Raw genomic sequence first — 12,386 nt, 5'->3', positions numbered from 1 at the left:
AAGCAATCTCAAATTCCTTCCTAGGTTCATGCATACAGCATGAAGGGTAGGCACAGAAGACAAAACAGCACATTGCTCTGGTCAAATCCCTCACCTGGCATCCTGTACATATAAAGAACAATTTTGAGAATAGTTTTCATTAGTCTAAAAGTACCTCATTTTTAAACTGCTTAAACAGTATCAGTATTCTATATGCTTTAAAAACTCTATAATTACATATGTATATAAAGTATAAATAAGTAAAACATACACATAAACAAATTTTAAATTCAGATAATATCTGAAATATAAAGTCCTCCTGGATGCTGTAAACTGATATTTTCAACAAGAGAACACTTCAGATGAAATTGGAACTTTTCTCCTTATGAACAGCCAAATCCCAGCAGGCAGGTGATCAAATACAGGTAACAAAAAAATTTTTTTTCAAAGATTTATCTATTTATTTTAGAAAGAAAAAGAGAGTGAGCACACACACAAGTGGGGGAAAGGGGAAGAGGAAGAGAGAAAATCTTAAGCAGGCTCCCCACAGAATGCAGAACCCAACATGGGGGCTCAATATCATGACCCTGAAATCATGACCTGAGCTGAAACCAAGTTGGATGCTTAACCGACTGAGCCACTCAGGCACCCCACAAAAAATTATTTTAAAAAATACTTCTATTTTTATTTACATATAAAAATTTCCTATTTCCTTTTTTCTTCCCATCTTCCCCCCATACCTTCATTTGTCAGTGTGTGTCCTCATGGTGGGCATTAAGTATTTGCAGCTAGCAAACAGATACACACACACACACACACACACATATAAATAGTAAATACTGCAAGAGTTATTTAACACTTTTAACTAGCTAATCATGGGCTTGGAGATTTGGCTCACCAATAAGATATTTTGTGTGTACACTTTATTTTATAATGCCACGCACACAATTTACACTTATTCTAATCTTCTTGAAATTAAACACAAAGGTAATTTCCTTAGGGAAACACAAAAATGATGCCAGATTCTACTGAGAGGGATGAAGAGGTAGAGGGAAGAAAGGCTGATGAAAGCGGGTCACAATTAAGGGCCCTGTGGTTCTAAAAGAAAAGGAGTTTCTCAGAGCAGGGCAGTTTGCCTCCAAGTCTGGGGAAAGAAGTGCTAGGGAAACCAAGTAGCAAGTACCTCTCCCTAGAATCTTCTTCTGATCTCTTAGTTTATTTCCTATTCTCCTAGGTTCTTCCCCCCACCCCACCCCAGAATCGCTACCGGTTGTCTTCATACAGTATGCTGTAGCACCTAAGACCTGCTGTAAATGTTTCAAAGGTGTCCCACCAAATTACCAGCCTTGTGGGACATTTAATTTTGCTACAACTGAGGATACATTCTGTACCATTCTATTTTTCAGATACAATGTTTATCTGACTGGTCACAAACAACATGAACCTTGCCCCAGAAAAGGGAAAAGGCCTTGGTAGAGTCTCTAACCAAACTTAGGAAAACTCAGCTTGGTACATTTTTTAGAAAATAGGAGAGAAGTAGTAGATAATAACTTTGTAGGTAAGACAGAGTGTGATGATAACTGCAGAATTTTTGCAACTTACTTCTTTGAAAAAGATTTTACTTTTAAATCTTTCAGAGTGTGGTGCCAAACATTCTACTTAAGAACGTAAGCTATAGGGCAGCCCGGGTGGCTCAGATGTTTAGCGCCACCTTCAGACCAGGGCGTGATCCTGGAGACCCGGGATTGAGTCCCATGTCGGGCTCCCTGCATGGAGCCTGCTTCTCCCTCTGCCTGTGTCTCTGCCTCTCTCTCTCTCTGTGTCTTTCATGAATAAATAAAATCTTAAAAAAAAAAAAAAAAAACACACACACACACAATGTATGTTATAAACAAAACAAAGTTAAGAACTTTCTCCTCTGTTTACAGGATCTTGGTTAATTCAACACCTCCACTATATTAGTGACACATCCGCGAAATAACATCCCTGTTCATACAAGTACTCCCTCCACCCCTCCAGTGACTACGAGGGCTTCCACCACCTTGACTGTGAAAAGCATTTCCCTTTATTTTAACTAGAAATGTGCTTTTTTGTAAATTCTACCCTTTGGTTCTAGTTCTGGGCTCTGTGGCTATTCAGAAGAAGCCCAAGCAAGCCTCCTTCCAATATCCAAAGACATCTAATATACCACCCCTACCCCCCATGAACACTTTCTTTCTCAAAACTATGGTTTTTTCCACATGTTCTTTTTTGAAGCATAGTCTCAGGTCCCTTCAGTATGTTTGGCCTCTCTCCTATCAATATGCCTCTCAGAAGTGGTGTCCAAAACTGACTACAGCACTTCTCAGGTGCTATGACGAGCCAGGATGGAACAGATTAATTCATTCCCACATTCTAGATACTATTCTTCCTCTGATACAGTCTAATATCACCCAGGCTTTGTTGACAGTTACACCATACGTTATTTATATTGAGCCTGCTTTAATCAAAATCCCAATCTTCCTCACACACAGATTTTGAACGATTATTTTCTTTTCCCTTCCTCTCCCATTTTCAATTCTAAATTTACATAATTGAGGTTTTGATCCCAGTTGAATAATTTACATCAATTTTTTTTTAAATATCACTTTGTCTACTACCCAGTCAAGAAGTTCTAGGATCCTAATTAGCAAAAGAAATTTTCCTTCTGGGATCCCTGGGTGGCGCAGCGGTTTGGCGCCTGCCTTTGGCCCAGGGCGCGATCCTGGAGACCCAGGATCGAATCCCACATCGGGCTCCCGGTGCATGGAGCCTGCTTCTCCCTCTGCCTATGTCTCTGCCTCTCTCTCTCTCTCTCTGTGACTATCATAAATAATAAATAAATAAAAAATAAAAAATAAAAAATAAAAAAAGAAATTTTCCTTCTAAGCAAGGATCAGCATGCCATCAACATCCTCAACTGAGCCGTTATTTAAATACTAAAAAGCACAGAACAAAGAAATTGAGCTATGGAGCATGCCCCTAAAGACAGCCTTATAAAAATATAAGTTTCACCACTTCTGAATTAATTGTATCACATAGTCCAAAATTTCCCATCTTAACCATACAGATATTGCAAGACTGTTAAATGTTCTAAGATGCAAATACAGTACAACAGTAGCTGCCATTTTTTGCACACCTACTATTTATTAGGAAATGAAGACCGTATAAGTTGAGACTCAAAGAATATAAACAATCTGCACAAAGTCATGCTCTAAGTAATTAAAGAAGCAAGGTTTGGACCTAAGACTGGAACTCCATGATGTTGACAACATTCCTCAGAATGACTAATTATTTATTCAACACTCATTAAATATCTATTATGTTCCAGGAACCATATACAATGGTAAAGACTGGAAGATAAAAAAAAAAAAAATAGGGGTGCCTGGGTGGCCCAATCAGTTGAGGGTCCAACTCTTAATTCTAACTCAGGTCACGATGTCAAGACTATAGGATCAAGCCCTGCTTCTGGCTCAATGCTGGACATGAAACCTTCCTGGGATTCTGTGACTCGCTCTCCCTCTGCCCCCGCCCCTCCTTCCCTCTGAAAAAATAACTAAATTAAAAAAATAAAAAGCATTTTCAAGATTTTTAAAAAGGTAAAAATCAAATTATAGTGCATATGTATGTGAGGGTGTTGTTATACAGATAAAAGATAATAGAGTGATTAATGTCATAATAAAGGTTAATGCTGAATGCTATGGAAGCATACAGCTAAGGCATCTAATCTCACAATCTTAAATGAAAAGCAGTAAATAAACAGGTGGAAAAGGAAGAGAAAGTGAGGAAAGGCATTCCATACAGATGGAACAGAATATGAAAAATGCGCTCAGGTATAAGAGAGCATGTTTTGCTCAGAGAACTGCAAGTAAAGCAGGAGAGGGTATGTGGGTGGACACAGGAGGAGATCATCTCAGAGAGAGGAGTAAAGAAAGGGGACCAGAATGGTAACGCAAGGTAGATCATAGATGGCCTTGCCTGCCACAGTATCACTTACTTAGTCTAGCAATTTATTCAAGGCACAAAAACAAACCTACCATGTTTTGTTCTTGTTTTAATTTTGGCTTTCAGATAACATATCCCTCCCTCCCTTCCTCTCTCTTTCTCTATTTCTCTCTCTCTCTTTCCCTCCCTCTTTCTAAAAATTTTATTTTAAAATAATCTCTACATTCAATGTGGGGCTCAAGCTTATAACTCCAAGATCAAGGGTCACATTGCTCTACTGACTGAGCCAACCAGGCACCTCTATCATATCCCTTTCTGTATCAGAATCTTCCCTATGATTGTTAAATTCCCTGACCTAATGGAATCTACCTTCTTTCTTTTAAAAATTGGTATTACAATGATCTCCTAGTTACCTAGACTATTTCAAAAACAGAGGATTACTAGAACAGTTGCCCTGCTTTCCTATGTCCTGGCCAGGGAGTATAAGCCTTTAAAAAGGAGTATCCCGGGATGCCTCAGTGGCTCAGCAGTTGAGCATCTACCTTCAGCTCAGGGCGTGATTCTGGGATCCAGGATCGAGTCCCACATCGGGCTCCTTGCATGGAGCCTGCTTCTCCCTCTGCCTCTGCCTGTGTCTCTGCCTCTCTCTCTGTCTCTCATGAATAAATACATAAAATCTTTAAAATAAATAAAAATAAAAAGGAGTATCCCTTGATTACTCTCACAATTAACTGCCAAAGTGCTGCTATGGCTTCTAGAAGTAATTTCATTTGTGTTTCTTTGAATCCTACTGTCAAGTAGCAATTAACACAGTTGATTAGTTTTTCTGGATCAGAAAGCACCTTCCTCTAACGGTGATTCTCAAAGGTCTGGTACCTGAAGCAGCAGCATGTTAGAAATGCAAATTCTCAGGCCCCACCCCACTCCTACTCACTCAGAAAGTCTGGGAATGGTGTCCGACAACTCTATGTTTCAACTAGATGTCTAAGTGACTGACACACTCAAATGTTTGAAAACCACCACTTTAAATAATCTTGTCTTTCACATCTTTCCTATCTCATTCCCTTAAAGTTACACATTTTTCACAATGATTCCAACAGAAGTGGACAGACTGGGGAAAAGGCTGGGGGATCAGACAGGAGGTATGTGGAAGGGTATAATCAAAAGTGGACATCTGTCTGGTTTATGAATGATTTATAAAGTAAATTAGTTCAGCATTATTAATACTTCGATGTGTTTAAAAGAGCCTTTCTACTGACCATTGTTCTTTTGGTAAGCTGTTTGTACTACGATGAAGACAGGCATTTCAATTCACAATTTATGGCTGTTCCAAACAAATGTCTTGAGTTTATCACTTTAGTTGATTCCATCTGTAGGTGATCTGCACCACAGTCATTCAGCAGCTACACTTGCTGGAAATCACTTTTGATGTTGACTGGCTTGGCTCCTAAGTGATCACTATTTTTCACTGCTGCCCACATAAGTAATGCTTACCACAGTGTAATGACAATTTAACCTTAGTATTCTAGTAACTTCTACCGTTTGTTAGTCTCTGTCTACCCACTTGCCCAAATGTATTTTGAAAAGGTAACATAATAAGAAATTTTGTAAAGAATCTCCTAAAGTTTTTTCACTTACTTTTTTCTTGGTGGTGGTTGTCATTTGGTTGCCCATTCCTTGTAGATTTTTTTTTTAAGTCTTAAAATGAAATTTCCCTTAAGCTAAATTACAGACAAGCCAACTGTACAATTCAGCTCAAAAAAAAAAAAAACTATAAATGCTTGAACCCTATGAAATGACCCACAGAAACTAATTTTAAACCATCAGAATAACTGCAGAATTCTATTTCCCTTGTTTTTCATTAATATTTGAAAGACATGAAAGAGGAACTTTATTTCACTGCCAAAATTCAAGACTGTCTTAGGTACAATTGTGACACCATGAATATTAACAAGGAATCTGACAGTAGCCAAATGTACAAAAGAATAGAAGAAAATTGTTCATGTGAACTTTTAGATTCTTGGCATGAGTATTTTAGCATCATTCAATGATCCTTTTTGTTAATTCTGGAAAAACTGAATTTCTAATTAATACAAAGAGATGGCTCAGAGTCACAGGAAGGGTAGTGTAATAAAGGCAATGACTGTTTATAGTTCACAACATTAATGAAACAATCTAATCAAACTTTTCATGATTAGCTTAAATTAGGTTCTATTCTGTATTTTTAAATACACTAATAAATATTAAGAAAACAAAAGTCCCCACATCTCTATGATCAGAACTATGTTACTCCACAAGAATTACAAGCGTTTTAAGCCATAAAATAAACATTACGCCAAAAAATAATAATAATAATAATCATTACACCAGTAAACCTTACACATGTCATGGGCCAACAGGCCTGAAAGCATGGATTGATAAAAACACAATTTCAATTTCCCCAAAAGTCTTAAAAAAGTATAAGAATTGTTACTTTACTTTTTCATTTACAAAATTCTAAAAGCCAGCAACTGTGATTATCTGTGATGCCACTTAATTATTAAGAAATGATTTCAGATAACCAATTTTCATACCAAGTAGCTGAATTTTTTTAAAAAAGAACATTTCCAAATCTATTCTACCCTTTGCAAACCTGCTTTCTTATGGTACAAGTAAAACAATTTTAAATTCAAGCTGTCTCAGAAGGTAAGAATCAAATTGGTTTTCATCTCCCAAAGAAACCCACATGCTGCTACTGCTCTGTTGATCTGAGAACCACCCACCAAACTTGAAATCACTTGAAGCTGAAAAGAGCATGGAGTTCTTCCAGTTTTAATGTGGGATGGTGGGAAAAGCACAAAATTTGGAGTCAAGAGATCTGGGTTCAAGGTGTGGCTCTGAGACTGACTCCCCACTTGAGGAGCCTTGGAATAGTTGGTTACCCTCTCTGACCTTCCAATTCCTCGTGTGTAAAATAGAAAAAATAACAAATATTTCACAATATTCCAAAGATTCAAGTGAAAGGAGAGGAGAGATGTGAACATATTTTTTTATAAATCAAAAAGTGCTATGTGTCCCAAGGATGACACAAAGCAGTTAGTGGCACAGCTTGTCTTTCTGCCTGCCAGGCTTCTTTGAACTGCTTTAAAATCTGGGTCAGATTATTATGTCACTTCTCTGTCCAAACCTTCAGACAGCTCTCCATTTCTACTGTGGTAAAAGCCCCAAAGCTGAAAATGACCAAAGCCTCACAAAACTTGACCCCTCTCTCCATCTTACCTCTCTGGCATCATCACCTACTACTCCCCACCTTGCTCACTTCAATTCAGCCACCCTGACCTCTTTGCTTATCCTTGAACATGCAAGACATACCTCCACCCTAGGGCCTCTGCATTGGCTATTCCCTCTGCCAGGAATGCTCTTCCCCACATATCTTCCACATATCTATATGGTTAGCCCTCTCTTTAAGCCTTAGTTCAAATGTCTACTTTACTATGATCACTATTTAAAACTACAGTTCCAACAACCACCCTCCCACTTGTAAAATCATTCACTCTACCACAGTTTATCCCTTCCTTCAAAGAAACTACAACTGTATCATTATATTTACTTGTCAGTAAATGTTTAATGTCAGTCTGTCCTCACTAGAATATAAGTTAAGGAGTACACGGACCTCTGTTGTGTTCTAGGACAATGCTTAGCTCAGAGAAGAGCTATTTCTCTTTTCTAAATAACAAACAGATGAAATTTATGTACCATTCTGCCTCATGTCAAGAGAAAAATCCAGGTCTTCATTTTAGGGACACTAACTCACAACTCAAGAATGGCAGGTGGTGAACTCATTATTATACCATCTCCAGATCCAGGAACAGGAAATTATGTTAATTTTCATTGCAACTGAGGCTAAAGACAAAAAGTTCTCAAGGGAGTTCTCCCAATATTAAAGAAGTTTTTTCTGTTTATTGAAAGGTTCACAGATGATTTTTGCAGGCTGATAATAACTGGGAGTAATTTTCTGTTTAGAAATGAGACTGAATAAAGAAATAAATCTTTAAATCAAGTTTTAAAAACCTTCTAAATAGCAGTTCTCAGAACCAGGGATTACCAGACCATGAGAAGAAACATGTACTTTGCAGTGGCAGTTTGCCAAGTGAGCCAACATGAGCAAGAAAACAGCACGAGATCCTTTCACTCATTCAATGAACAACTATAAAGTAAGCACTCTTCTAATAGGTGATGCTCATTCTTGGAACCCTGCCACTAAACTAAGAGGAAAGCCAAGCAGCTTGTGGAGAGGCCTAGATGAAGAAGAATGAAGAACCCTGGCCCAACACCCGGTGGTCTCAGTGGAAGCCAGCACCAATCTGCTGGCAATGATGCATGAGCAAGCCATCTTGAAAGTGGTCCATGAACCCAACCCCAGTTGACTCCATGGTGAGGGGCAAAGAGCTGTCTCTACTGAGTCCTGTCCAAACCACAGATGCTTTAGCAAAGTAAATGTTGATCCAAGCCTTGCTTTAGCCTTGCTATGATCTGTTACATAGCAATAGATCACTAATACACTATACTTAATTGCTGAAGTCAAGGAGTCAATGTTTAATATAAAAAGTTTGTGTGTAATCAACTCTTTGGTTACCTTCTCACTTGAGAAAGACACCCTCTGATCATTCTAAATGTCAAAAAGATGCTTGTAAATTTGAGTGCAATAGTTTTTCTGTAATATTTACATCAATCTAGTCAACTTATGAGTATTTTCTCCTCCTTTCACAGCCAATCCTAAGCTTTAAAGGGATGGGTAAAATTATTGGATTGAATCCTAAACTCCTCTCCTTCTATCTGTAAATACCAACTTCTTCCCCCCTGAGTGGTTCTATTAGTGATTAAGACAAGGGTTCAAAGGCAGACTCTGAATCCTGGCTCTGCAACATTATTAACAGACAAGCCATAAAATAATCATTACACCAGTAATGATTTCAGTCTCCTCATCTGTAAAACAGAGATAGTAACACCGTCCCTTATAGTTCTGAGAGAATTTATAGAAATTGCTTAGGCTTGTTTGCTTAGTATTTGATAAAAAAAAACAGCTTAACACAACAAACAAAAAAGCCACTACCTTTACCAACCAAGCACAGATGATATCAACATAGAGCCAACCTAGATTATTCTGGAAAGAATTTTCTTTCATTCATCTTTTCTTCCAACTGTCTTAATTCCATCTATCTCACATTTTCAAATTCACAACAATAAAACCCACCTAGGAAGGAAAAACAAAAGCAAGTAATGCTCCTTTACTAAGAAGGGCTCAGAGAGAAAGCTATATAAGGCATACGGATTCTCTGTAATTCCCTAATTCTAGCTCCTCAGAGGTCATGGACTGTGATAAATTGACCGTGGACAGAACATACAGATGCCAATTTATGTTCAGAACACACAGACAACACAAAATCTAAATGCACACCACACACATAGTTCACACATGCTACAATGGCCATAACTCAGTTGAAAACAATCTGTACAAGTACACCGGGGTGGCTCAGCAGTTGAGTGTCAGCCTTCAGCTCTCAGGGTGTGATCCCAGGTCTGGGGACCGAGTCCCACATCAGACTCTCTGCGAGAAGTCCGCTTCTCCCTCTATGTCTCTGTCTTTCTGTCTGTGTCTCTCATGAATAAATAATAAAATCTTTAAAAAAAAAATCTGTACAATGACCTTTAAAATATTTAAGTTTCAAATGCTTACTGCAATGACAAAACAGCTCAAATCTATAGAAAATAAGTCATTAATGGCCAACTGCCTAGTTTAAATGATATAGAATAATTACAGATATATTTTCTTACAATCAAAAGTTCCAGCTATCCTACAGCTATCTTAATATTAAGCTAGACCTTCCCTACATATAAAGCTATGTATTCCTTCATTATGTTTTGTTCAACTTCTACAGCAGGGTCCTACTTGAATATACTAAGTACTGGAAATGATGGTTGTGGAAGCTGCTTCAGACACACCATACATACTAAGATTTGGAGTCTAAAGAAAACATCACAGTACCCACCTTAAACTTGGACGGCTTTCTTGTCTGCCCTGGTTTCTCAGGGACCCTCTCTCAAAAGATAAAAAGCAGAAGTTACATGACCTCCATTTATCTTCAAAGTGACATAGTGACTTATTCAAGGTAAAGAAGGCAATTAGCAAAGGATGTAGGTTTCTGATTTCAAATCCTTTAACAACTCAAGTCTGGGACAAAAGGTAGCCAAGCAATAAATGCTAAAGCCACTGGTCTCCTTGTAAACCTTCCAACATACAACTCACATGAAGTCCAAAACTAAAGAAAAACACCAACAGATTTTTCTACACCCTCAAAACTCAGCTCTGCACTTGACAGATTCTAAGCCATCTTTTAAAACAAGGATGGAATCTACAGAGGGTGGAAGGAAAGAGAACCAATTACTCTGCACATTTTTTTGAAGAACGTATAAATAAATGAGATGATTTGGGGGAAGGACTGCCCTTAGCTCTATTTCCTCTCTGCAAGCCCAGATCCAGTAACACCTGCTATTTAGATGTATTGTATTTCTTCAGTTTATGTGTCACTTTGATAAATGTGGAAAGTACTTTTAGCCAAGAACTTGAATTAGATTTCATTTTAAAATCTGGCTGAACAAAACCATGTATACTTGGTGGTTTGAATTCTGACATTTAAGTTATACAGTAACTTTTAACCTACAGCCAATAATGATTTCATACAGCAAAATGTGCTCAGCAATTGAACAGGAAAAAAAAAAAATCAGAGCCAGATTTGGGGACAGGCTCATCTTAGGATAAGAAGCTAGAGTTTTTCCTGTAAAAATTATGAAAAGCTGACAAACTTAGAGAATGCTAGAATAGAGACATTTTATTTCTAACCAGTTCCAGACATCTCAAATTCAATGCCATATTCTCTGTGGTCAGTTTTTCCTTAACAGTCTCATAAGCAAACCACAGAGTAGCTGGCCCTGAAATAGCATGATTTACTCTTCTTCATCCAAGTCTGACGTCTCAAACTATAGATTCTGTTCTGGTGAGGGGACAGCATCTAACCCGCAAACAAGGAAAAGGCATTGTCAATTTCAAACACTTGTTATTTTTTAAGACCTAGCATATTCAAAACCTCCTTAGATGTTGCTTTGTATTTTCAGAAAAGGAAGATGACGATAGTGACTTTTAAAATAGAAAGGGGAGAAAACATGACAAAGGAATGTACGAACTGTAGTCCTATGTGCCAGGAAGAAGTTCCCCTCACAAGGTTATGCTGTGGCTCTTATTCAGTACAAAACAGAAGTCCATATGTTTCATCAATTATAGAAGACAAACTTTTAAGTATAGGGGTGTGTGTCTAGAGATTTAATGAAATTTATTTTATACACATTATCTTCTCATACAATGAATAAGTGCTCTTAAAATTTCCAGAGGCCAATGTATAGAAAAAAGAAAGACAACACTACACAGTTTTCAACTCTGGACATATTTCAGAATCACTGGGGGAAAAACATTTTAGGAGTAAATGAATCAGACCCATCCTACCAGATTCCACAAATTTTGGGCAGGGCTCCTTCCTTTTGAAGATTTCCTGGTGACTATTAATGTATAACCACGGTTGAGAACCACAATGAGAAAATGTGACAAAAAAATCATCCAACTTTTGAGGAAGCAAGGAAAATCTGCAAAACCTCAGACTTCTGCGATAAAAACTATATTCCCATTTGTTACTCAACAGTCAACAAAACTCAGAACAATAAACAACAGACTGCAAATAGGGTTCAGACCAATGTTTCTCCAACTAGCTCTTAATCATCCTGTTTTATAAAGATGGAAGTATTTTTAACACAACTTATCGCTGGTTAAACTTTATGTTGCCAACAGTACCTTTCGGAAATTCTTTTCTTCCATCAAGATTAATCTATTTTCCCTTTCTCTTCCCTTATTTCCTCCGCTTTTCTTAAATTAATTCAACTTCCCTCCACCAAGAAATATTTTTACAAATGTCTATAAGAAACACTGCTCATTCCCTCCACCCCACCCTATTTCCCTGGTATCTGTACAACTCTGAAATTTACATCAATCCCTGAGATATGGGGGAAGAGTTAAACTTCCCTAATGTCAAAATGGTCTTGAAGTAAAAACTTAAAATAATAACAAAAGAGAAACACATCAGCACAGAGCAGCAATGAAAACCATGCCTCTGGTATGACTGATATCAGGTATGATCTTTGAACAATGCTTTAAAAGAAAGTAGGAACCCAAGAAAGGGAAATTCTAAAAACTCATCCTCCTCCTTAATCTCTTCTTCAACCTCATAAAATATTAACTTGATAAGCACTTACACTGTATCCTATCCCATTCCAACATCCTTAGAAGGCTAAATGACACTATAATGCAGAAAGTAATAACAATGATATAAAGAGAATGGGTTATGAAAATTAAAGTGTCT

The 12,386-nt window shown here is 37.6% G+C and overlaps 1 protein-coding gene across 6 annotated transcripts in view; it reads right to left on the bottom strand.

Annotated features, from left to right (window-relative positions):
- Positions 1 to 12,386, bottom strand: part of ATF6 (activating transcription factor 6) — a 197,576-nt gene that overhangs the window by 125,657 nt on the left and 59,533 nt on the right. The gene's annotated exons all lie outside the window — the stretch shown is intronic.

This window comes from Canis lupus, chromosome 38 (assembly GCF_048164855.1).
Source record: "Canis lupus baileyi chromosome 38, mCanLup2.hap1, whole genome shotgun sequence".
NCBI classification, from domain to species: Eukaryota; Metazoa; Chordata; class Mammalia; order Carnivora; family Canidae; genus Canis; species Canis lupus.
The sequence above is the reverse complement of the archived record's forward strand: the minus strand, read 5'-3'. Positions and strand labels throughout refer to the sequence as shown.